The 24,195-nt window shown below is 31.1% G+C and overlaps 1 pseudogene; it reads left to right on the forward strand.

Moving 5' to 3' along the window:
• Positions 1-23,299, forward strand: part of LOC149543775 (uncharacterized) — a 158,232-nt pseudogene extending 134,933 nt beyond the window's left edge.
• Positions 23,300-24,195: the final 896 nt, after the last annotated feature.

Genomic DNA, 24,195 nt, shown 5'->3' on the forward strand with positions numbered 1-24,195 from the left:
GAATAGCAAAAGATCCAGAACGAAGAAATGATACATTCAAGAAGACAAGATTCTTACAATCACGAAGTAGACAGAACATATTAAATTTCTTAAATCATTTAGGGGTCAAAATACCAGACCCTACCTGAACCTGATGCTAATACGCAAACCCCAAAATCTGTAAGAGAACTCGCTCTTCTTCAATAACTTTCTTCTGAAAATCTTTCCTAGAATTCTCCTTCTGAAATTTGCTTCCAAAAACTCTCTCCAAAATTCCTGTCTCCAAAATTCACGGTCCAAATTCGTGTCCCCCAAAAATGAACCCCAAAGTTGTGATAAGGAGTTTTCTCCTCAAATCGGGGCACTAATTGTGCGTTCACCCGAGAGGACTCTTTGCTCAACTGAGTTAACTCCAAAATTAACTTTTATTAATCTTTTATTTTATTTTGCATTCATCTTTTCATGCACATTAAGTTGAATTATTAAACAACTTTATTTAATATTCCACTTGACTTCTATTTTTAATCTTTATTACTTTTAATCCCATGCACACTTTATGAAATTAAAATAACATTATTATTTCTACTATATTATCTTTTATTTTCAACTCAAGCTCACATCATGCGATCTAGAAACTTTAATAATTTAATATCTTTTCCACTTTTAATTTATTTTAGAAACTTAATTGATAAAATATTTAATTAATTTAAATAACAATACTATTTAGCATTTATTTAAAAATGAACTCTAAATATATTATTATTAAATTAAATAAATATTATCACGTTCTAAATTTATCCTTAACTTTAATCTCCAAATTTAATTAATTTCTCAATTAATTAAATATAATCAAATATTAAAATATCATAATAATCTTCTATTAAATTAAATCATTAATTAATCTTTTTAATTAGACTTAATTAATAGAAAATACACCAAGGACTCATAAAGAAACATACGAAAACCTATCATAAAAAAGACACATACTAAATAAAACAAAGGGTTATAATCACAAAATAACATCATTTGATGCATTCGGAGGGTACTTAACTCAGATACTTGTCCTAATTATCAATTAGGAAAATTGGCTAAAGAGTTTAGGATTTGGACTTAAGAGTTTATCTCCCCTCTCTTACCATTGAGATAATGCGATAGGGTACGCTCATCCTGGCAATTCAGGGAAGTTGATACCTGGTACCTGCAACCTACATAAAATCCATGCATGTACAAACACAATATTCTAAGCTAAACAGACAATGGCAGGAAGTGGTGCATCGTGTAGATCCTGACTAGCAGGTGACTACGACTCCCTTCCTTAACCACATCAGAAACACCATACATAAAGAAAACAAACACACACACCATACACATGCAGTATGGGGTAAGTATCCATAAGAAAGCACATGTGATAATAAACCATCTAACTAATCATCATCGATAATTGAAAACATTGAATAATCATCATACATGCATGAAATATAGAGTACCAAGTCATCTCATCATATAATAAATTGAGTGTAAAACAACATCTGATAATCTGAAAGTAATGCTACTAAACATCAAGTATAAAACTGGCCTAAAAGAGTTTGGCAATTAAAACAAAATGTGAACTAGGGGCATGCACTACATAGTTTAGGGATTACACTTTACACATCTTGAATATTATGAGTAATGAATGAGGGTTTTCTTTTTTGTTCTTTCCCTTAGGAGCTCTTTTTGAACTAGTTTATTTATTATAATATATAGTGATATTCTACTCTTGTTAAGAAAAATAATAACACTCATTGAAACTAGACCACTAGTCAATTACTTTTAATAACTCTCTCTCTCTCTCTCTCTCTCTCTCTCTCTCTCTCTCTCTCACTCAATTAATTAATTAATTAATCTTGAGATAATCATTATAGTTTATCAAACTTTATATAAATGAATTCATGATTATATTTGTATTGGCACTTTATATGGTTGTTTTGTAAAGCCTCATTAGTGTTCCAATATGTGGTGAGAGTTTGAATATCTAGAGGATATAAGGCAAGCCTTTTGGTTTCATCAACAATTTTAGTTTAGGGATTACACTTTGCACCTCTTGTATATTATGAGTAACGAATGAGGGTTTTCTTTATGTTTCTTTCCCTTAAGAGCTTTCTTTGAACTAGTTTATTTATTATAATATTTTATGATATTCCACTTTTGTTGAAACAAAAAAAATTAGCACCTATTGAAATGTGATACTACTTGACATGTGATACTTACACCAATTAGTATATAAAGACAAACATTTCATAAAATATATCTAAATTAATTAATTAACAAGATTCTTTATTGTTTGTTTTAAAATCTTAGTATCACGTCAATCTTAAATTTGTTATGGTTGAAAGTTGTTTTTTGAAATTTATTTTATTTGAATATTTGATTTAACTTCAATTCAATTTCAAAGAGTAAATACAGTATATTATATATCTTATTTTTTTCATATTAATTATTCTAATTTCAATTAAGTGATTCAATATATTGTCATGAATAATATTTTTTTATTTCAAGAATGTTATATATTTCTATTTTTCAATCTATTTGTTACATTCACAAACAAATAAAATTACATAAGCAATTTATTAATCTATTATCCATTATTTCAATTAATCTTTTAAATTCTAAAATATAATTATGTTAAAATTACTATAATAAGAATAATTGTAAATTTTTTGAATTGATTTAAAGTCATTTTTAATCTAATATCATAAAACATAACACATAATAATATAATTTTGTATGACTATTTTTTAACATTCATTAAATAAAATAATAATATTTATATTCTTAAATTATGAGTATAAATTTAAATAATTATATATTTATCAATCATATATATCTATTAAAATATTAATCATAATACCATTTTATCAATTTTCTTTTCCAATTATGTGAATAATATGTCAGTTTTCTTTTCTTTTCCATTCTCATGCATTCATATTCTTGTCAATTTTTTAGTTAAAACCTTTTTTGCATGTTAGTTAAAACCTATTTTTGCATGTTGGGAGGATTTTGCTTTGCATGAATACCTATTTGATGTTATGTTATGTGATAAGAAACTTGTGATGTTCCCACATGCTTTGTTTTAACATCAATATCTAGTGTTACTTCACATCAAAATATGTCAATTAAGCCCAATTTTTTTTAATACCGAAGAAAGTGGGTGTGTCATTTATTCCTTTGGGTTTGCCTATGCAAAGCTGTCAATGTTGCCATGTTTTATTTCATGGTGTGCAAATCAAGTCTTGTAGCCATTGCAGTGGTGTGATCTTGGTCGATATAAATTGGGGTTCCAAATTGATGAGAAGCATATATGGACATGATGGATTAATTTTTCTCTCCATTGCAATCTATTTATTCACCCACCTTCCTCAATATCTTGCATTCAATACACTTCCCTCTATCATGCTTCGTCAGAGTACGGCCCAGTAGGATGCACATAGGAGGCAAGATGCCATGCATGGAATGGCATGAGGATGGGACATCCAGGAAGTCGAACAAACTACTTGGATAGTCGTTGCCACATAAACATGGCCATTATTTTGAGTTTATAAAAGAACTTGTGATTTGTTTTAAAATATGGTTGACATATCCATATGGTCAATTATTCTCAATGTTTAAATACATTTCATATTTCTAGAAATCTTGTAAAATATGTTCAAATTTATAATAGAACAAAATATTTGGGCAATTATTTTGTTTAGTAATTTAAAATCTTATCTTTTTTTTTTTAATCTAGAAGTTGGAAAGGAGTTTACTTACATCATTGACTTTGTTGATAGTTGTTTTCACAAGTCAATTTTAGATTAAATATTTTTCTTTTGAATATAATTACCTCTTTCAAGATTTTGAATTCTAGGTCTAGGTTTATTCAAAGAATTTCAAATCTAAGAATTTTGACAATATTCTAAATTTTATATAATATTTTTATGGGAGTGTTCAAAATTCTTCTTATAAAAGTTATCTATCTTTCAAGATGTAATATATATACCCAATTAACATTTTTATGAACATTGTATCCATCAATTTAATCAAATTCTAATTTGAAATATGAATATAATATAAAAATCTATATTTTTCACATTTTCACCTATGTTTAAAGAGATAAGAAAATGATAAGTGTGAATAGATAAAAGATAAGCTTGAGTGTTCTTGAGCATACATATCATATTCATAAAATATTAAAAAAGGGCAAACAATTTTGAATGGGAATATCAAAAAAAACAAAAGTACTTTATATACAAGATGCAATTTCTTCAAAGAGAACATGGTAAATTTTAACACATATAATCACAGTATGACATGTGTAGATATTGAGAATTTAAACTCGCATGCAAACAATAGCCATTGATTCATCAAACACTGATATTATAACTACAAATATTACATTTAGTCCTTCACACTTAGTTTATAAACCAGTTTAGAAACCATAGAAAATGACAAAGAAAACTAGTAAATTTTACTAAAGTTCATCATGAAGTATACTATAAAAAGCATAAAAGATTGTAATAATTGTGCTACAAAATGTGTTCCAACTTTTCTCATAATGTTAATACTAAAAAGATGCAATTTTAAAATATAAAATAGAATATCTTATTTTTGTGGCCTATAGGGCTAGTTTTTGTCCAAAATAATTTTTTTTAGTTGTTTGTCACTTTTCACAAGGGTTACCATTGTGTATATCTCTTCAAGTACTTATTTTTAAAAATAGACTCAATAAAACACATCTAATCAAAAGTTATTGCCCTCAAAGGTTTTCAAAGTAAATGCAAAAAGTTGTTGAATACATAATAGAGTTGTAAAGGAGGTATACACCAATTAAATGATTTATGATACATATTATAACACATCATAAGACATCTTTGATTGGAAGATAATTTTGGATGCCACTTTTGGTGGCTTTAGTTCATAGGTTTCCAATCACCATTTGATGGTTTTGAGTTTGCATCTCCAATATATTAGCTACATTTGAAATTGAGGTTTAAGTGTGAAGTTTTGTAGATAAATGTATAGCTATAAGAATTCCTCTAGAACTCTAGCTAGTAATACTCTTGTGTGGGATTTCTTATTAAGTGTCATATAATAATGGTTTGTTAAATAATATTGTTAGTTTTCTCGGTTGCTGCAAATGTACTAAGCACTGCCAAATGTTATGTCTGGTATGTGTTTTCCACTTTGCAACAATCTCTTATTTATATTGATAATAAATCAAGAGGAGACATGTCCCTTCATGGGACATGTCGATTCATTAAATTTGCAACAACATAATTATATATAATTTATATCTTAATATAATATATTATTTAATTAATTACACACACATACACACACACACACACACACACACACACACACACACACACACACACACACACAACTTCAATTTAGTCTCAAAGTTTATCCAACTAAAGCTACCAAACATTAATACTCCCTCTTCTCTAGGGAGGATAAACACAAGACATATATTACACCATTGGTAATATTAGGGATGACAACTTTTAAGAATTTCTTTGATCAGAAGATATCCACCATTTTGATATCATGAGTATTGATCTCCTAGACTACATGATATTCACCAATTACTCGAATGTTCGATATCACATCTGATATCAAGAGTATTGGCTTCCCAAAATATCAATGATATTCACCAAGTACTCAAAACAAGGTTAGATATCACATCTAATATCAAGATTATTGGCCTCCTAGAATATCTAAGATATTCACCAAGTACTCGAAACAAGGTTAGATATCACATCTGATATTAAGAGTATTAGCCTCCTAGAATATCAAAGATATTCACTAAGTTCTCTTTGAGTAATGGCCTCCTAGAATGTTGAGATGTAAGACATTCACCATATACTCATTATTTGATCTCATAATACAAGTTATTGTAAGATTGTCACCTTACAACAACTTCTCCAAATACAAGTGATGATCATTTGGAAGTCATCACTTCCTCATGATATACACAGTGGGTAGGCCCATTAAAATTACATGGTCATGATGTATGAGTCAAGGTCTTCTTGAATGTAACAATATATTGATCAGTGGATAATCCATCTCATCATGGTTTACTCCCTCTTAATCAATAACATTGAGATCACTAAAGGTTAATAACATCCTCAATCTTCTCCCTCTCTTTCAAGGTTGCCTCTACTGAAATGTCAAGCTCGTTCTGAACACTGATCTTTGGAGCTTCTTATCCAATTTTTCCTTTAACAAAGTGTTACACTCCCTCTAAATCCCAATCTTCCTTTTCCTACAAGAACCATCCTCAGAAAAGATCAAGGAAAATAATTTTTATAGAAATACGAATAAAATTCTAAATAAGACATTGACCACAAAAGTAGTAGCAACAATATATAAAATATAATAAAAATACTCATCTTATTAATTAGAGTATTATTATTGTATTTATTCAATACATTCATACATTATCATTTATAATTTATAAGATATTTATTATTTTCATATATCCAACCTTGCCTTAACATTTTATAACTATATTGCAATGAATAAGAAAACACTATAAGTATACCATCTTTCATAATACCATAATCAATATGGTAGCTATTCCAATTGTTAAGTAACAAGACATTTATTCTAGGTGTTAAATAATAAATCATACTTTAAGAAAACCCTTTTTAAATGATCACACTCTTCGCACTCTTTGACCAACATTGCTGAGTGGATGATGTTCGCTCATTATCATGACCGTAGTTGTCCAATGTTTGCAACTTCTTTTCCAACAAATCTATGATCCTGTTGTCATGATATGTGTCTCTTTTTTTTTTTTCTGCTATGTATGCATTCATTCAATGCATCATTTACACCTCTGTTATGTTATGATATGTTGACCTCTATTTCTCATTATTGCTGCCTTTGCAAATATCAAACAATGATTTTCTTCACTTATTATGATCTTCGTATTATCAACGATGTTAATGCCCTCTGCCTTCATTTTCCCATCTTGCACACTCCAATGTAGTTCTTATTACTATTGATATAAGATGTTCTTTATAATCCATCAAAGTGACTACTCCCAACTTAGGAGAGATGCATTTTATTTGAATGTTACTATCTTTTATTTCCAAAAAAATAAAAAATTATGCTCACTAGATATCATAATCATAAGTTTGATGCATTTTTCAATCACAATTGTAAGAAAAAAGAATTTGTGAGGAAACTTTAGGAAGACCCGACAAACCAAGGCATACCCTCCTCCTCCAATCAAAATCATGAGTGCTTGCTAGTGGCAAACTGTTTTTTCCACTCTTGTATTTAGGGCCATCAAGATATGCAATGTATCAATTTTGCTTCTTTCAAAGAAATTCCTCCATTCAAAGTGGCCCATGAGAGAAATCGTTGCTTCCATGGAGAGATATGAAACCCATAGAGATCCCATACTCACAATTTTCTTACACAAATCTTCTCCAATATTGCATATTTTCAATAGATTATAATGTATCAAATGTAACTATGTGTTTTGGAATTTTATTCTATTTACATTTACAACCTGCTCTAATACCATGTTAGTTTTCTTGAATTGCAAATCTACTAAGCACTGTCATTATGTCTGGTATGTGTTTTCCACTTTGTAACAATCTTTTATTTATATTGATAATAAATCAAGAAGAGACATGTCTCTTCACTAGACATGTCAATTCATTAAATTACAAACAACATAATTATATATATAATTTATATCATATTATAATATATTATTTAATTAAGTACACACACACACACACACACACATACACACACACACACACATAAAACTTCAATTTAGTCTCAAATTTTATCCAACTGAAGCTACCAAACATTAACAAATATTATGTCAAGTTCAAATTAAAGAATGTTGGTGCAACATGTCAACATGATATGGCTCTTGTCTTCCATGACTATATCCATAAACTACTAGAAGATCTAGAAATTATGTCAATGACATCTTGGCCAAATATTTTTTTTCAAGATTATGTCAAAATTCTTCATCAAATATTTGAGCACATCCATTAATGTAACATGCACTTGAACCCCCAAAAATATGTCATCGGCATTGATAGTAAAAATATATAAGGATTTATTTTCTTGCATTATGGTGTTGAAGTAAACACAAAGAAAACTAGTGCTATAGTTAATGCTCCACTAGAAATATTTCCTATTTGCCAATTTTGAAGAGCTAGAAATAGGGAGCACTAGCCTAGACATGCAAACTAGGAATAAAACATGTTCCCATTAACTCCTCATTAAAGAATAATCTAATTGACCCAACTATGATAAATATGAAAAATTGATAATAATCATATACAAAATAGAATACATATCAAATATGCAAACTTTGATCATAGTTCTAGAAAAGGTAATAAGAGAGGATTCCATCACCAAAATGTGGTCTAAATTGACAAGACTATGCAACTAGATGACATGGTTCGAAAGATTCTTGATGTAGATATTGAAAATGGATTCTGACTTAAGATGTCACTATGATCACCTCATCAAAGTTTCATAGAAAAGTGTTTGACTATGTAGCTAAGTTAAAGTGTCCAAGGTTTCTTATCCTTCAAAGTATGAATCTCTTCATCTTAATCTTCCCTTTTGGATCTATAATATCAAGGGAAACTAGTGTTGGGAAATATAGGGGCTTACCTTAATTAAACCATGGAAGGATTCAACCTTTTGTACAATGATAATGATTATAAAGAAAAGACTATGTGCAAGATGATGGTGATACAAAAAATGGTGATGTGAAAAAAAAAAGTCTAAAAATGTCCAAAAGCTTTATAGAATTCATGTTGACTTCCCCCCCACCAAACCTAATACCAGAAAAAAATTAAAAAAAATTGCCAAATCTATTTAGGTGCCTAATATATTGGGTATCCAAAACCTGTGCATAAATTTAAAAATCCGGATGTAGTTCTAGACTCCATCATTTTCATTGTAACTTGTTGATTTAGGGTAAAGGATTATTTATACAATTTGGGTGTTTAGATTTTGACCATTTAATCACTAGTATGTGGATTTTTTTTTGTTTGTACTTGATTTTGTTTTTTGTATGTGGAGAGAGAGAGAGAGAGAGAGAGAGAGAGAGAGAGAGAGAGAGAGAGAGAGAGAGAGAGAGAGAGAGAGAGAGAGAGAGAGAGAGAGAGAGTTTATTTTAATAATTTGTTAGCTAAAATTATAATTTTACATTTATTTGCATAGAATTAGGCATGGCTAACACCAACCAACCTCCAAACACTCACCCACTAAACAATGATCCCAAAAAAATTCCACAACCATCTCCAAATGAACTGCTACCCCCTCAAAAACCTCCCCACATTGAAGATTTGATTGAAGAAAACTTAAATCAATTGAGGGTTGTCCAACATATAATAATATCTATGCATTGTCTCCCATGCTATCCACCCTAAATACCATTGTGGGTAATACTGATAACCTTACTGAGTAGTATAATGTTGCACCATGACTAGATGCATGCCTAGTTTAATGATGCATTGGATTATGATTGGGTCGTGGCTCTTAATATTACAAAAATTTTTTTAAAAAAATTTGACCTATTTTCCAACCCAAAAATTGGTATACAACTTAACTCTAAGTGCAGAGGAGGAAATATGAGTCAAGGATAAAAACCTAAGTTTTTCACATAACCTATACAAAAATATACATATATAGGGAGACAAGATAAGGAAAACAATACTTTCAATCCCAATTCTAGAGAACTAGGTCTAGAGAGATTAGTACTAACTAAATAAGGAAGGAACACCAATGCAAAATAGGTCTAGGAAAAATAGGGGAAAGATATCCATTTCCTTAAGAACTCTTTGCGTGTGTGTGATGAAAACCAATAAATCTTTCAGTAAACTGTCAGGGGTGAACTAGATCTTCAGGGGGGGAATGTAATCTTCAAGGTTGCAATGCACCGCTAATGATGGTGTGTGATGTAGGGGCATGGTACATTATCAAGCTAAAAACTCAAACTTAAACATACAACAAGCCCTACTTAGAGTTATGCATAGAAGCAATATACATATCACATGAAACAAATGAAAACAAGATGCATTAAAGGTGAGGCAATTGGCATCCACAGTGGTGTAATAATTAAAAGAATTTGTCAACATGCCTGGCTGTGAGGCCTTCCATGTTTCAGCCATATACATTGAATTTATGTAGTTAGAATATAAATTTACATCCTATCCTAATTCTCAATATATCATATCATTCTCTTCTATGTTTTCTATCTCCAACCAAGCTTCTTATATAGCTAGTTAAGCCACAAGTCGGGTAGTTAGCATTTAATTACATTATATGTCCAAACTACGAAGAGTAAACCAAAACTGATGATAAATGAAACATAAGGCAATGAGCACTAGAAGGAGAATCCACATGTGTCCTAGGATTTGACTCCTAGCTTTGCACCACATCATGTTAACATAAGAAACTGTAACAAATAAAACAACATGCCTCACTAGAAAGAAATACACCAAAAAAAAGACCACAAAGAATGGTTCACAAGTCAAGAAATACAACTGATCAAAGCTCACACTCTTAGGAGGAGGATCAAGGATAGGTCCTCATCAACATGTTAATAATTCATAACACAACACCAACAACAAAAACAACTACTTCAGAAATAATAGACTAGTATAGAAAACAAGATATAGTAGTTTCAAAGAGAGCCAAAAATGGTACTTCAATTTGTAACCTGTTCATCAATTCAATATCCATAGCCTACAATATTTTTTTTTTTTGTTGATGTGAGGTTTACCTTGGTCAAACCCTAGTTTAGTAATTAAACTTGAATTGAAATAGCATAAATGTAAAGAAAATGTACAAATTCACCTTACAATAGCTAGATCTCTTGAATCAAATGCAATGTTCCTACTTCACCAAAAAATTTGGATCAAGAAGATGAAGATGAATGGATGTAGAAGATGCAAAAAAGGATCATGAATTCATTGAAGAAGATCTTGAAGACAAACTCCTTTAATTTGTTGAATGCTTGAATCTTTGATCTTCAATGGAGGAAAAACTTGAATGCTTGAGAGTTAGAGCTTGTTGATGCAATTTCTTTTTATGATTGTGGATTGAGAAAAGGAGAAAATTGAAGGGTTTAAATAGAGCTCTGAATTAACTAACTCTCATAGGCCATCCAACCTAGAATTTAACTCTCAAACATCATGGAGCATGAGACCCAAAGAGGGGTCAAAAATAGGACTACATTAGAGGTGCACTACACCCCTGATTGGCCCATCAGGGGAGAAATGTGCCCCTAATGTTCAGGTACACAAAATCTCAAGGTTTTCTTGAGGCTCTAAGGTAGGTCTTAGGATCCAGAGATCAGGTCCAAATTATGAGTAAATCATGTTGCGATGCAAGGAGTAGATTCTAAGTCGATAGATGGGTGAAAGGAAGGACCTAGGAGAAATAGATCCTACCTTGAGCTTACACCATGAAATAGGAACTTCAAAGAGGATCTATTAGGCTTTTGTTTATAAGGATTTTATATGGCCCCATTTGATATTTTTCATTTATTTATTCTTTGATTTTAGTTTGGAGCATAATGTTAATTATGAATCTTTTCTAGAGAATAGATCTGTACATCTAAAGAATAGTTAGCAATGTATTTTGTGATTCTCTTAACACCTTTCCTTTCCTTGCTAATAATGTGGATCAAATGTTTATCCAATTTCTTTTCTATTATAGAGAATCGATGAAGGATAGATTGAAAGTGTAGATTATTCAAACTGAAGGAAGGATAGATCGATGACTACTAAAGAATATACAATGTCTTGGTTATTGATCATATTCTCCTACAAAATTCAGAGATATAAGTGTGTTTCTAGGGGGTCATGATCATGAATGGTTATGACCCCTCCCATGGCACTTGCCATGGGGAGTTACATCCATTCACAATTGTGAATCCTCTTAATTACATCCATGCAATGATAGTCACCTGGATATCAAGATATTCAGTACATTCTTGGGTTTCAACCCCAATGTAATCAACCTTCATACATCTATCATTATGTGTTTCATTCATTATAAGACACATAACAATAGTTCAAACTATTGTTAAGATTGTCACTTTACAATTGTCACCTTAACTGCATGAAAGATCGTCACCTTTCTTGCCACAACATATCCACAATATTGAAATATTGATTTTATTAAATATTCAAAAATAACCTTACAAAATATTGAATTACATTTTTATCATACCAATTTTTTCCTTGAAGTATTCAAATTTCAACCTACTAAGAGGTTTAGTGAAGATGTTAGCCTTTTGTTCTTCATTGCTGATGTATATCAACTTAATAACATTTCTATCCACCATATTTCTAATATAATGATAAGGAATCTCCATGTTCTTGGACCTATTATGAAAAACTAGGTTAACTAACAGTTTAATACAACTTTGATTATCACAATGAATTATAGTGGAGTCCAGTGGTTTTCCAAATAGTCCATATAAGAGTTTCCTTAGCCATACTACTTCATGTGCTCTTGTGGAGGCTGTCATATACTCTACTTCCATAGAGCTCTGAGAAAATGCTGACTATTTTCTACTAAATCAAGATATATTAGCTGAATTGAGACTAAAACAACATCTAGTTGTACTCCTATGATTAGTAGGATCACCTACCTAGTTTGAATCAATATACCCTAGAAATTGTAGCTTAGTTTTCTCATACTTTAGCCTCAATCCATTTGTTCCATGAAGATACCTTAGAATATTCTTGGCTACCATTAGATGAATCTTATTGGGTTTACATATGGAGTGACTTAACACATTTGTAGCATAACAAATATCTGGTTGAGTGTTTACTAAGTACATAAGAGAGCCAACAATTTCTCGATAGTGAGTAGGATCTATTGATTCTGAGTCTGTTGCTTCACTCTAAAGCTTATAGTGGCTTACAATCCATCATTCCAAATCTAGTCAATATGTTTTTAGTGTACTTCTCTTGATTTAGGAAGATGTGGTTTTCCTTTTGTCGTACTTCTAGTCCCAAAAAATAATGTAGAAGACCTAGATCCTTCAAGTCAAATTAAGCTATGAGATCCTATTTATATTTGGCTATAAGATGATTTTCACCTATCATCAACAAGTCAGCAACATAAATAAAGAGTATCAACATGTCATTACTAGATATTTTGAAGTATATAGTCAAATCAACTTCATTGGAGTAAATAGTGGCTTACAATCCATCATTCCAAATCTGGTCGATATGTCTATAGTGTACTTCTCTTGATTTAGGAAGATGTAGTTTTCATTTTGTCATACTTCTAGTCCCAAAAAATAATGTAGAAGACCTAGATCCTTCATGTCAAATTAAGCTATGAGATCTTGTTTATATTTGGCTATAAGATGATTTGCACCTATTATCAACAAGTCATCAACATAAAGAAAGAGTATCAACATGTCATTATTAGATATTTTGAAGTATATATTCGAATCAACTTCATTCTTGGAGTAACTCAATTTTAGAAGATAGTTTTCTATTCTCTCATATGAAGCCCTAGGAGCTTGCTTCAACCCATAGAGAGCTTTCTTTAGTTTACATACATAATGTTTATGATCATGTGTAGTGAATCCTTTCTTTTGTTCTATATATACTTCTTCTTTAATGATGTCATTCAAGAAGGTTGTCTTTACATCCATTTGATGTATTTTTCATCCTTTGTATGCAACAACTAAAATTATTATTCTTACTAAAGTATAACATGCAACTGGAATGAAAGTTTCTTCATAATCAATTCTGGCCTTTTAAGAAAACCCCTTGCATCAAATTTTTCTTTGTGTTTTTCAATGCTTCTATTAGGTGTGTACCTAATTTTAAACAATCATTTTGAGGATATGATTGATTTATCTTTAGGTCTAGGAACAACATCCCGAACATCATTCTTTAGAATAAATTGATATTCCTCTACAATTGCATCTTTCCATGCTTGACATTTTAAGAATTCCTCTACATTAGTTGGTTATGTTTTTGTGAAATTTGTTAATAAAGCAACATAGAATTTTTTTTTTCTTTTTTTCTTTTTTTCTTTAGAGACCTCGTCTGGTTCCACATTGTTTTCTTCAATCATTTTCCTTTTCCATAGTGGTTTTTTCTTGTGATTTAAAAATTCATCATTCTCAATATTAGATGTAGGTGTGTCTCTGTCTTTTGAAAGGCTCTCCCTCAAAATTCTAGTTGAATTATCTTCTATAGCATTCTCCCTCTGATTCTCAAAATTATAATTATCCTCTATAATGAACTCCCTCTAATTCTCAACTTCCTTGTCTTCTTCGTTTAAGGATGTTTTGAAAGTGTTTTCTTCATCAAACTGAACATTCCTACTAATTTCAATGGAATTTTGTCATGGAATATATACTTTATATCCCTTAGTTGTTTCACTGTAGCTAATGAATATTCCTTTCTTTTTGGAGGGTTCAAGTTTAGAACCTTTTCTCTTTGGGAATGTGAATGTAGACTGGACAACCAAAAATTCTTAGATGACTAAGATCTAGTTTGATTCTTGTGAAGGCTTCTTCAGGAGTTATATTTTCTAATGTTAAAAGTGGCCTTCTATTATGAATGTAAACCATTGTACTTGCTTCTTTGGCCCAAAAAGACATAGGAAGATTTTGATCATGAATCATGATTTTTGCTGCTTCTATAATAATTCTATTTTTTCTTTCTACAACCCCTTTTTGTTGAGGATTATAAGGTATTGTAGTCTTCCTCTTAATCCCTATAGAAATACAAAATTCTTTAAAGATTTCAAATGTATATTCACCTTCATTATCTAATCTTAATGTTTTTATTTTCTTTCCAGTGTGGTTTTCCACTAGGGCTTTAAATTCTTTGAATTTTTGTAAGACTTTATTAGATTCTTTAAGTTTTAGTTAGTATATCCAAGCTTTCCTAGATTAATCATCAATGAAGGTTACATAGTACAATAGCCCCTTGAGTGAAGGTGTTGACATGGGTCCACAGAAATCAATATGTACAAGTTCTAGTGCAAATTTCAACTTGTTTTTACTTAAAGAAAAGTATGCTTTCTTATTTTTTCCTAGAGAACACCCTTTACAAATGCTAGCATGATTAGTTTTGATATTAGTTATACCCAAGTAGAGATTTTCCCTATAGTAGGAAGAGCACTATAGCAAAGATATCCTAATCTTCTATGCCAAAGTTCATTTGAATTATGGACTGCATGATTTAGTGCTTGATATTTTTCTTTAATATTTAATTTGTACAAGCTTCCCTCTCTGGATCCTATGTTGATGGTGTTCTTAATATTGGAGCTTTTAGTCCATAATAACACTTTATCATCATTCAAAAAGACATGATATCCTTGGTTTGTCGGGCCATAAATGGAAATTAGGCTTCTTTTTATCCCTGGTACAGATAGTAAATGTTTTAGTAAAAGAGTCTTTCTTGATTTTAGTCATAAGGAGTAGGTCCCAATTCCTTTTACTAGATGAGTAGAGTTATCTCCAATTGTGACTTCTTCTATGCAATACTCTTTGAATGTTTCAAACTGATTTACCAATCCAGTTATGTGCCTTCAAGCCCTACTATCTATTATCCAAATATTATTACTTGCATTTAATTCACTTGACAAGGCTACATAGAATGGAGGATATTCCACTTCATGAGATTTTGATATGGTAGCTTGAATTTTCTTTCTTTTAGGACAATCCCTTCAGATCTGACCAAATTTATCATATCGCTAGGATTAAACTTCAAATAGATTCTTTTGTTTGTGGTATTGACAATTATTTCCTCTCTTATATTTGAATTTCCTCTTCTTCCCTTTATTGTTTGTATGTAAGGCTTGAATCTTCCCTTTTTGATTTGTGTAGATTCCTCTAGAGATTAACCAAGATTCTTCTTGAAAACACTCATTCTTGAGTTGATCAAACTTTAGAAGGGAGGGATGACTTACACATTGAATGAAAGGTTCCCATGATATGGGTAGGCCTCTTAGAGAAATTAGAGTAAGTTCCTCATCATCTGCATTGTTTCCAATAGTGGCAAGTTGATCTCTTATCGCAGAGATTCTAAAAAAATAATTTGTCTCTCCTTTGTTTATTTTTATATTCAAGAGTTAATGTTGTAATGATCATATTCTTCTTGCATTATTTATTTCAAATTATCTTTTATAGTTTTAAACACTTCATATGCCATTTTCAATCTTTTTATGGACAAAAGTATGTGATCTCTTACAACATCAATTATGATCTTCTTAGCTTTATTGTTTTGTATTTTCCAAGTTATTTTTTTTCTAATTCTTCTTCAGGCATCTTAATGTCTTTTTATATAAAAGACTCTAATTTGAGTTCTTCAAGTAAGCATATAATTCGAATTATCTATGAGGAGAAGTTTGCAACCCCTTCCAATTGATCTTTTACTTTGATTTTGTTCACTATTTTGATTTGAATAGAGTTTGATTTCTATAAGGCAAAGAACAATTTTGAATTCTAATTTTTCTCTAGTTAAGCTCTAATGCCATGATAATTGTGGATCTTTTCTAGAGAATAAATTTGTACATCTAAAGAACAATTAGCAATGTCTTTTTTTCTATTGAACCTGTCCACACTCTTTCATTTGAATCTGGTTCTTTGCTTTTGAAACTTATGCTCATTTCTAAAACAATTGTATAACATACAAGATAAAGTTATTTTCTTACCATCAAGAAGGTTTTTTGATCGTGTTGGAATTTTTTTTCCATCTTGTCATTTTCTTGGAATTTTCAGTACTCATGTATTCCTTTGTATTTTCAAAACATTGCAATCCCATTATAAACTCCCATCTCTTGTTGCTCAATGCACAACTGATTTCAGTCTTTTATTTTCTAGTATGGTATAGTTTCTATGTTTGCAATTATCTTATTTTATCATTCCTTTCATTCAATGTTTGTTATATTTGGCAACTGATTGGAAATTGTTAGGATGGAGAAATATGCATGGGTGTTGCTTTTGATGAGCTGGAGCATTGCTATCATATGTTACAACTATAACAATATTCAATGCCTACCTCAAGAAAGATTTATTCATCTGAGCTTCAATGCTAGGGTTGGGGGTTTATTTTCTTCACGGAAGGGGTTTAATTGTTGTGAATGGAATGGAGTTGAATGCGTAGTTATCAGAAATGAGAAACACAACTGCAATGGTAATGTCACGAGAAATGGAACTTTTAAAGATTGTGTTTAAAAGAAATGTGTGTGTCTATATATATATATATATATATATATATATATATATATATATAATTTTAGTTAATTTATTTCCAACACAAATTTTTAAAATTAAAATTTAATATCTATAATATTTATATTTAACTAATAGTTAAACTACTATTTTTAACTTTAACTTCATAATAAAAAATTATCAATATTCATTATTAACTTTTAAACTAATTGTTAACTCAACCTCAAAAGAGGAATATATATAGCATATAATAATAAAACTTCAGTCCAACTCAAATTGATCCTATGATATTTTGAAATTTTTTAAAAATAATAATAATAATAAACTTCAGTCTAATTGAAACTAATCCTATGATATTTTGAATTTAAAAAATAGTATGAAGATCATTTTTTATTTTTTTTAAACATTGACTGAAATACTGGTTTCGTTACAGGAAACTATTTGTCTATTGAAATGGGAAACGGAGCCTCCCCATCGTGTTTCTGGCAACTATGGTTGAATGCAACAATCTCACATCTCATGCCATCCAACTGCACCTTTCAAATTTGATCCTTAAAAAATGCATCTAAGTCACACTCTGACTCTTTCAATCTCACATCTCATGTCACCCAACTACACCTCTCAAATTTGATCCTTAAAAATGCATCTAAGTCACACTCTCACTCTTTTGTTAGAGTTTAAACAATTGGAATATTTGGATATGAGCTCCAATGCTCTCACTCGTGTTATACCTATAGGTATTTTGAAGTTTTTTTGAGAAATTATTGTTAAAAACTAATTCTAGTTAAAATTGTCAGGTTTTCACATCAATATGATTATGGCACTAGCTAATCTCCAAACACAGTGCACCAAAGACACACAAAAAAAAGTTAAACATGATTTTTTTTTTAAATTTATGAAAATACGACAAATTTTTTTCAAAAATTGTGTTGTTTTTTATCACAAAATATACAGATCATGAAGATCAAATGTTGAAAATTTCAAAAAAATTCATTGTGTTTTTATTTTTTTGAAATTTAGTCAATGGTGCAATTTGTAGAAAGGATGACCGCATCTATAATTATGAGGTCAAACATTTAATTTAAAAAAAGATAGGATATTTGAAATGATTTGGTAGCCAACTAATAGAGATTAATCTTTAGACCTACATTCTTTGGGATACATATTACACACTTCTTCTCTTTTAGGAAATCATGTATATTAACAATTGGGGTACTCTAAACTCCTTATTTTTATCATTCCCATGATGAGTCAACATGTGATTCAAAGAATCTATGTTGCAAATATTTACTCAATTCACTCCTTCAAAAGTTGCACACAATAACTTTAGTGCAAACTCAATGAGATTATAGCTTCATTACTTTGCTGGTGTTATGGATCCAAGTATATCAGCACTCAGAGACTCTATTTTGGTATATGTGGACTCTATTTTGTTACTTGTATCATGTATTGACCTCTCTAGAAATCAATTGTCAAGTATAATTCCTTCAGTGATTGGTGCACTTAATGGTCTACAAATCCTCAATATCTCCAGAAACAATTTAAGCGAAGAAATTTCCCATATATTGGGAATGCTAGAGCTAATAGAATCATTGGACCTTTGCTATAATAATCCGTGATGAGGAGCAATCACAATAATGACAATCAAATAATAAATGATACAATTTAAAAAGGAACCATATGGCAGACTCCTCCTAGCACTTCTTACTCTTGAACTAGGGTTTTCTCAATCACTTGATTACACACATTTCCAATCCCAACTAACAATGGATTCACCTTCACATGGACATTGTTTAATGTCTCCAATCAACAAATAGACCCCTTGTTCGAGTAGAATCTCTATCTTGTTTAATTCCGCATGTGCTTGGTCAATAATATATCATACATGTTAGATTGACTCTTTCCATGAGTATCAGGCCTTCATCCTCATGGAAAGATCTTCATTTCCTTTAAAACCTACTACAACAAATAAATAATTAAGAGAAATCTACTAGTTCTGCAACAAGCGTAACAACAAACCTATAATAACATGAAACTTATCAACAAAGTACTTGGAATGATGAAGGGAACCTTATTAATGCATTTGTAGAGCCAACCAATTAGTTTGCGGACCACAATATGCAATTTGAGTTACATAATATCTAAGTTTTAATATTGTTGTTCACAAGTCTGTACATACAAGTCTTCCAATATTTTCTCTCCTCTTTACATTAGAGACTCTTTCCAAGTTATAAGACACCTTATAATAATTGATTTCAACCATCATTGTTGAGTTGGGTATTTTAAAATTATTACAACCTAAACTTCCCTCTAAACTAGCTGTTACCTTTTTTTTTATTTAATGTTTGAACTTGAAAAACTATACAATGGTTTTATTAAACATTAAACTCTTTTCTATACCTAAACCTATCTTGAAGACCTAATATTATTTTAGTATCATTATAGGTTCCAAGACTGCCCAATTGATTTGATGACCTTGTTTATACGTTCCTTCATTCTGATTTGTTTTGAGGATCTTTGCGGTCTTCATAATCTTCAACTGTTGCTTGAATATTTGAGGTGCTCCTACACCATACTCCCCACCATAAAAAGAACTCTTGCCCCAAGAGTTGACCTATGATCCATTGTTCCTTGCTCCCATTTTCTGCTGATGAGGTTGAAATTATTCCCCAAAGTGATCCGCTCCTTTATCCTAGTTCCTGCAGTCACACACCAAGATTTAGATACATAAATATTTGGATTAGACTATCCTCTTGCTTGATAGTATTTCTGCTACACATTAGACTACTGGAAAGTCTTTATTTGTCTCTGCTCTATCACCATATCATCTTCATCTATCTACCCTCTTAGAGGACACTTCATTGCTCCAACCAAAACAAAAGGTTGTTCAACCAACCCTGCCACCCCTAGATTGTCCTACCTCTTAGCCTGGCATTGCTTCCAACCAATATCATAATGTGGAGTACCCTAATCTTGCACTAGAATATCTCTACCAAAACACATTAGTATAGTGTGCTTATGACTCCTCACCAATGGATGCAACTTATACTTCACCTTTCCTTGTTGAACTACATATGTATTTTCATAGCCATTATGCATGACTCTCCTTGAACATTGCCAAGATCTTCCCAAAATGAGATGCCCACAAGTCATGTGCATGACATCACATAGTACCTTGTCTCTATAACTCCCAATTGAAAACTCAACCATCACTTGATCTTTAAGCAGCAAATTTTGATTATCATTGACCCAAGTAGCATAATAAGGAGCAGCATGTGCAAAAGTTTTCAAATTCAATTTCTTAACAACTTCATAAGACAACATATTATTACTTGCCCCTGAATCAATTATAAACTTACATACCTTGCCTTGAATGAGACAATTTGATCTAAATATGCCTGGATCTTTTGGTATTTGATTGCTTCTTCTCATCAGTAAGCACTCTGCTTCTTCTAGAAGAAGTTCAATAGGTTCATTCTGCTCATCCTTTCTTGGCTCTTCATCAACCAACTTTACTCTTCTCTCTCTCCCTTTATCTTCTTTCCATTTAGGACACTGAAATGACTGATGGCCTACTTCATTACAAGTGAAGCATCTTCCTATGAACACTGCACTTCCTCTTCCTCCACTTCTTGCACCTCTATAACCCCCTCTTGATTCTGAAAATGTTTTTCCCTTATCCTTATCATTTCTGCTCTTAAAATTAGTAGTACCTCTTCCCCCTCTTCCTCTCATAGAAGATCCACCTCTATTGTTGCTCTGCTTTTCTTGCCTCCTTCTTTTCTTCTCTTCAACCCTCAAGGCTAACTGATAACATTCATCAACTGACCTCAGGGTAGCAAGACTAAGTTCATCCTGGATATTGAACCTTAGTCCCCCCATATACCTTGCAATCTTTTCTTCCATCTCTTCATCATGATCCACCCTACTATCAAGCTTGTAAAATTCCTCAGTGTACTTTTGTACATCCATCTCCTTTTGCCTAAAATCTCTCATTTTCTTGTACAACTGTACTCTATAATCCTTTGGCAAAAATTTTGCCTTCATTTTTTCCACCATAGTATACCAAGATGTGATCTTGGGTCTACCATTCTTCCATTTGTCTGCTTGGATGCAATCCCACCACAAAAAAGCATGTCCCTTCAACTTGGACTTTTCTATCTTCACTTTTTCCTTCTCTTCTATCCCTTCACACTCAAAGCAATTTTCCATGGCACTGAACCAATCTATTAGTTCTTCATCATAGATTTTTCCTCCATACATAGGTAAGTCTGTCCTTACCCTTTTATCTTCATTTCTTATGGCTTTTGCAAACTTAGCCATTCTTACTTCCTCAGGGTCCTTTTCTTCTTCTTTGGGTTCTTCTTCCTCTTCTTCATCTCTAACTTCTTCATCCAATATAATGCTCTTATCTTTCTTCTCAAGCGCTGACAATCTCTCCATCATGGACTTTATCAATCTATCTTTTTCAGCATTCTCTTTGTCCCTTTGTTCTAATGATGCCCTTAAATTTTTGTTATTTGCCACTTGTTCTTTCACTATCTTTGCCAAATCCATATTTGTTAACCTTGTAGGAATCTTTTCTTCTCCTTCAGACATGGTTGCTTGATCAACTTGGTACAAGAATCTACTATAGGGTTACTCCTCTTAGGATAGTTCAACTACAAGGGCTCACTAAGGGATTCAAGAACCAACTTCACAAGACCAATTACACTTCCACAAGACCTTTCCCTTGCTCTAATACCAATCTTATGAGGAGCAATCACAATAATGACAATCAAATAATAAACGATACAATTTAAAAAGGAACCATATGGCAGACTCCTCTTAGCACTTCTTACTCTTGAACTAGGGTTTTCTCAATCACTTGATTACACACATTTCCAATCCCAACTAACAATGGATTCACCTTCACATGGACATTTTTTAATGTCTACAATCAATAAATAGACCCCTTGTTTGGGTAGAATCTCTATCTTGTTTAATTCTGCATGTGCTTGGTCAGTAATATATCATACATGTTATATTAACTCTTTCCATGAGTATCAGGCCTTCATCCTCATGGAAAGATCTTCATTTCCTTTAAAACCTACTACAACAAATAAATAATTAAGAGAAATCTACTGGTTCTACAATAGGCATAACAACAAACCTATAATAACATGAAACTTATCAACAAAGTACTTGGAATGATGAAGGGAACCTTATTAATACATTTGTAGAGCCAACCAATTAGTTTGCAGACCACAATATGCAATTTGAGTTGCAGAATATCTAAGTTTTAATATTGTTGTTCACAAGTCTGTACATACCAGTCTTCCAATATTTTCTCTCCTCTTTACATCAGAGACTCTTTAAAATTTATAAGACACCCAATAATAACTGATTCCAACCAACTATCATCATTGAGTTGGGTATTTTAAAATTATTACAACCTAAACTTCCCTCTAAACTAGTTGTTACCTTTTTATTTATTTAATGTTTGAACTTGAAAAACTATACAATGGTTTTATTAAACATTAAACTCTTTTCTATACCTAAACCTATCTTGAAGACCTAATATTATTTTAGCATCATTATAGGTTCCAAGACTGCCCAATTGATTTGATGACCTTGTTTATACATTCCTTCATTTTGATTTGTTTTGAGGATCTTTGTGGTCTTTATAATCTTCAACTGTTGCTTAAATATTTGAGGTGCTCCCACACCAATCTACAAGGCAATATTCCAATTGAAATGCAAGGACTTCACTTCTTAGTTGTTTTAATCATCTCTAACAACAAGCTTTGTGGAAAGATTCCAATGGATGGTCAATTCTCTACATTCAATACTACTTATTTCTATGGAAACCCCTGCCTTTGTGGCTTTCCACTTGGTAACAGATGCCCAGGATCAGCAAGCATCAGTCCAGCTGTAAAAAATGAGAATGATGAAGGTGAAGAGGGAACAGAGGATCCCTAGTATTGGTATGTTAGCTGCATGGCTTCCTTTGCTGTTGGATTTTGGGGATTTTTTGCTCTTGTTTGTGCAAGGAAAAAGTGGTGAAGAAGACATGTCAACATGGTGGATTTGTTTTCAAAGAGTTAAAAGGTTTACCAGATCATAGATGTCAGCTCAAGATAGTGCTTCTACTTCATGAACAATAAAATAGGAGATGCATTTCTAAATCTAGATTTTGTAACAGTAGTAAGACCTTGTAAAACTTGTGGCAAATCGCATTCAATATTGTAGAAGAAGAGTATTGTAGCAACATCATTTGCATCTTCAAACTATGTATGTAGAAACTATCTATATAGAAGATTAGAATTTTGAGAAAGAATATACATATTTTAATTACAAATATTTCTCACCACTTACTTCTCATTGTTACTTGTTAGTATAATGCATTACCTTGTTAATAAATTTATTATGTATTATACTAATTAGACTAAACAATTAGAAAGGCAATTGCCCGGAATGACGTCTTAAAGAACCTCTCGTAGATCAATTCGTGCGCAACCAGCAAATTTTGTGTAAATCAAATTACCCACAACGTTGCAAATACTTCAATTTTGCCTTCTACATTAATTTTGTATTGTCTTGGCATAATAAACATTAATACATCTATTCTTATTATATTTTCCATAGGCAATATACTATTGCAATCAGTTGTACTTAAATTGTGATTAATTTTATTTGTTTCAACCAATTACATTTTAGTATTTTTATTTTGAAGTTCTTTTAAAAAAAATTCTAATATATATATGAGAGATTTTTAATTTCTAAAATTCGTAAAATTATTTTACTTCAGTTTTATTGGCTCATACCTTTGGGGTCTTATAGGACGGATTTCTAGGAAGCATACCCATATTATGAGGCAATATTTTAGGTAAGAATTTATTAAAATATGAAATAGATCAAACATATTTTAATACATTTTCAAAACATTAATACTTTAAATGCTAACAATTGAATGATTAATTTTAAAAATTATAAATTGAATA

The sequence above is a fragment of the Cupressus sempervirens genome, chromosome 8, assembly GCF_028749045.1.
Source record: "Cupressus sempervirens isolate cs-2001-9-10 chromosome 8, ASM2874904v1, whole genome shotgun sequence".
Taxonomy (NCBI): Eukaryota; Viridiplantae; Streptophyta; class Pinopsida; order Cupressales; family Cupressaceae; genus Cupressus; species Cupressus sempervirens.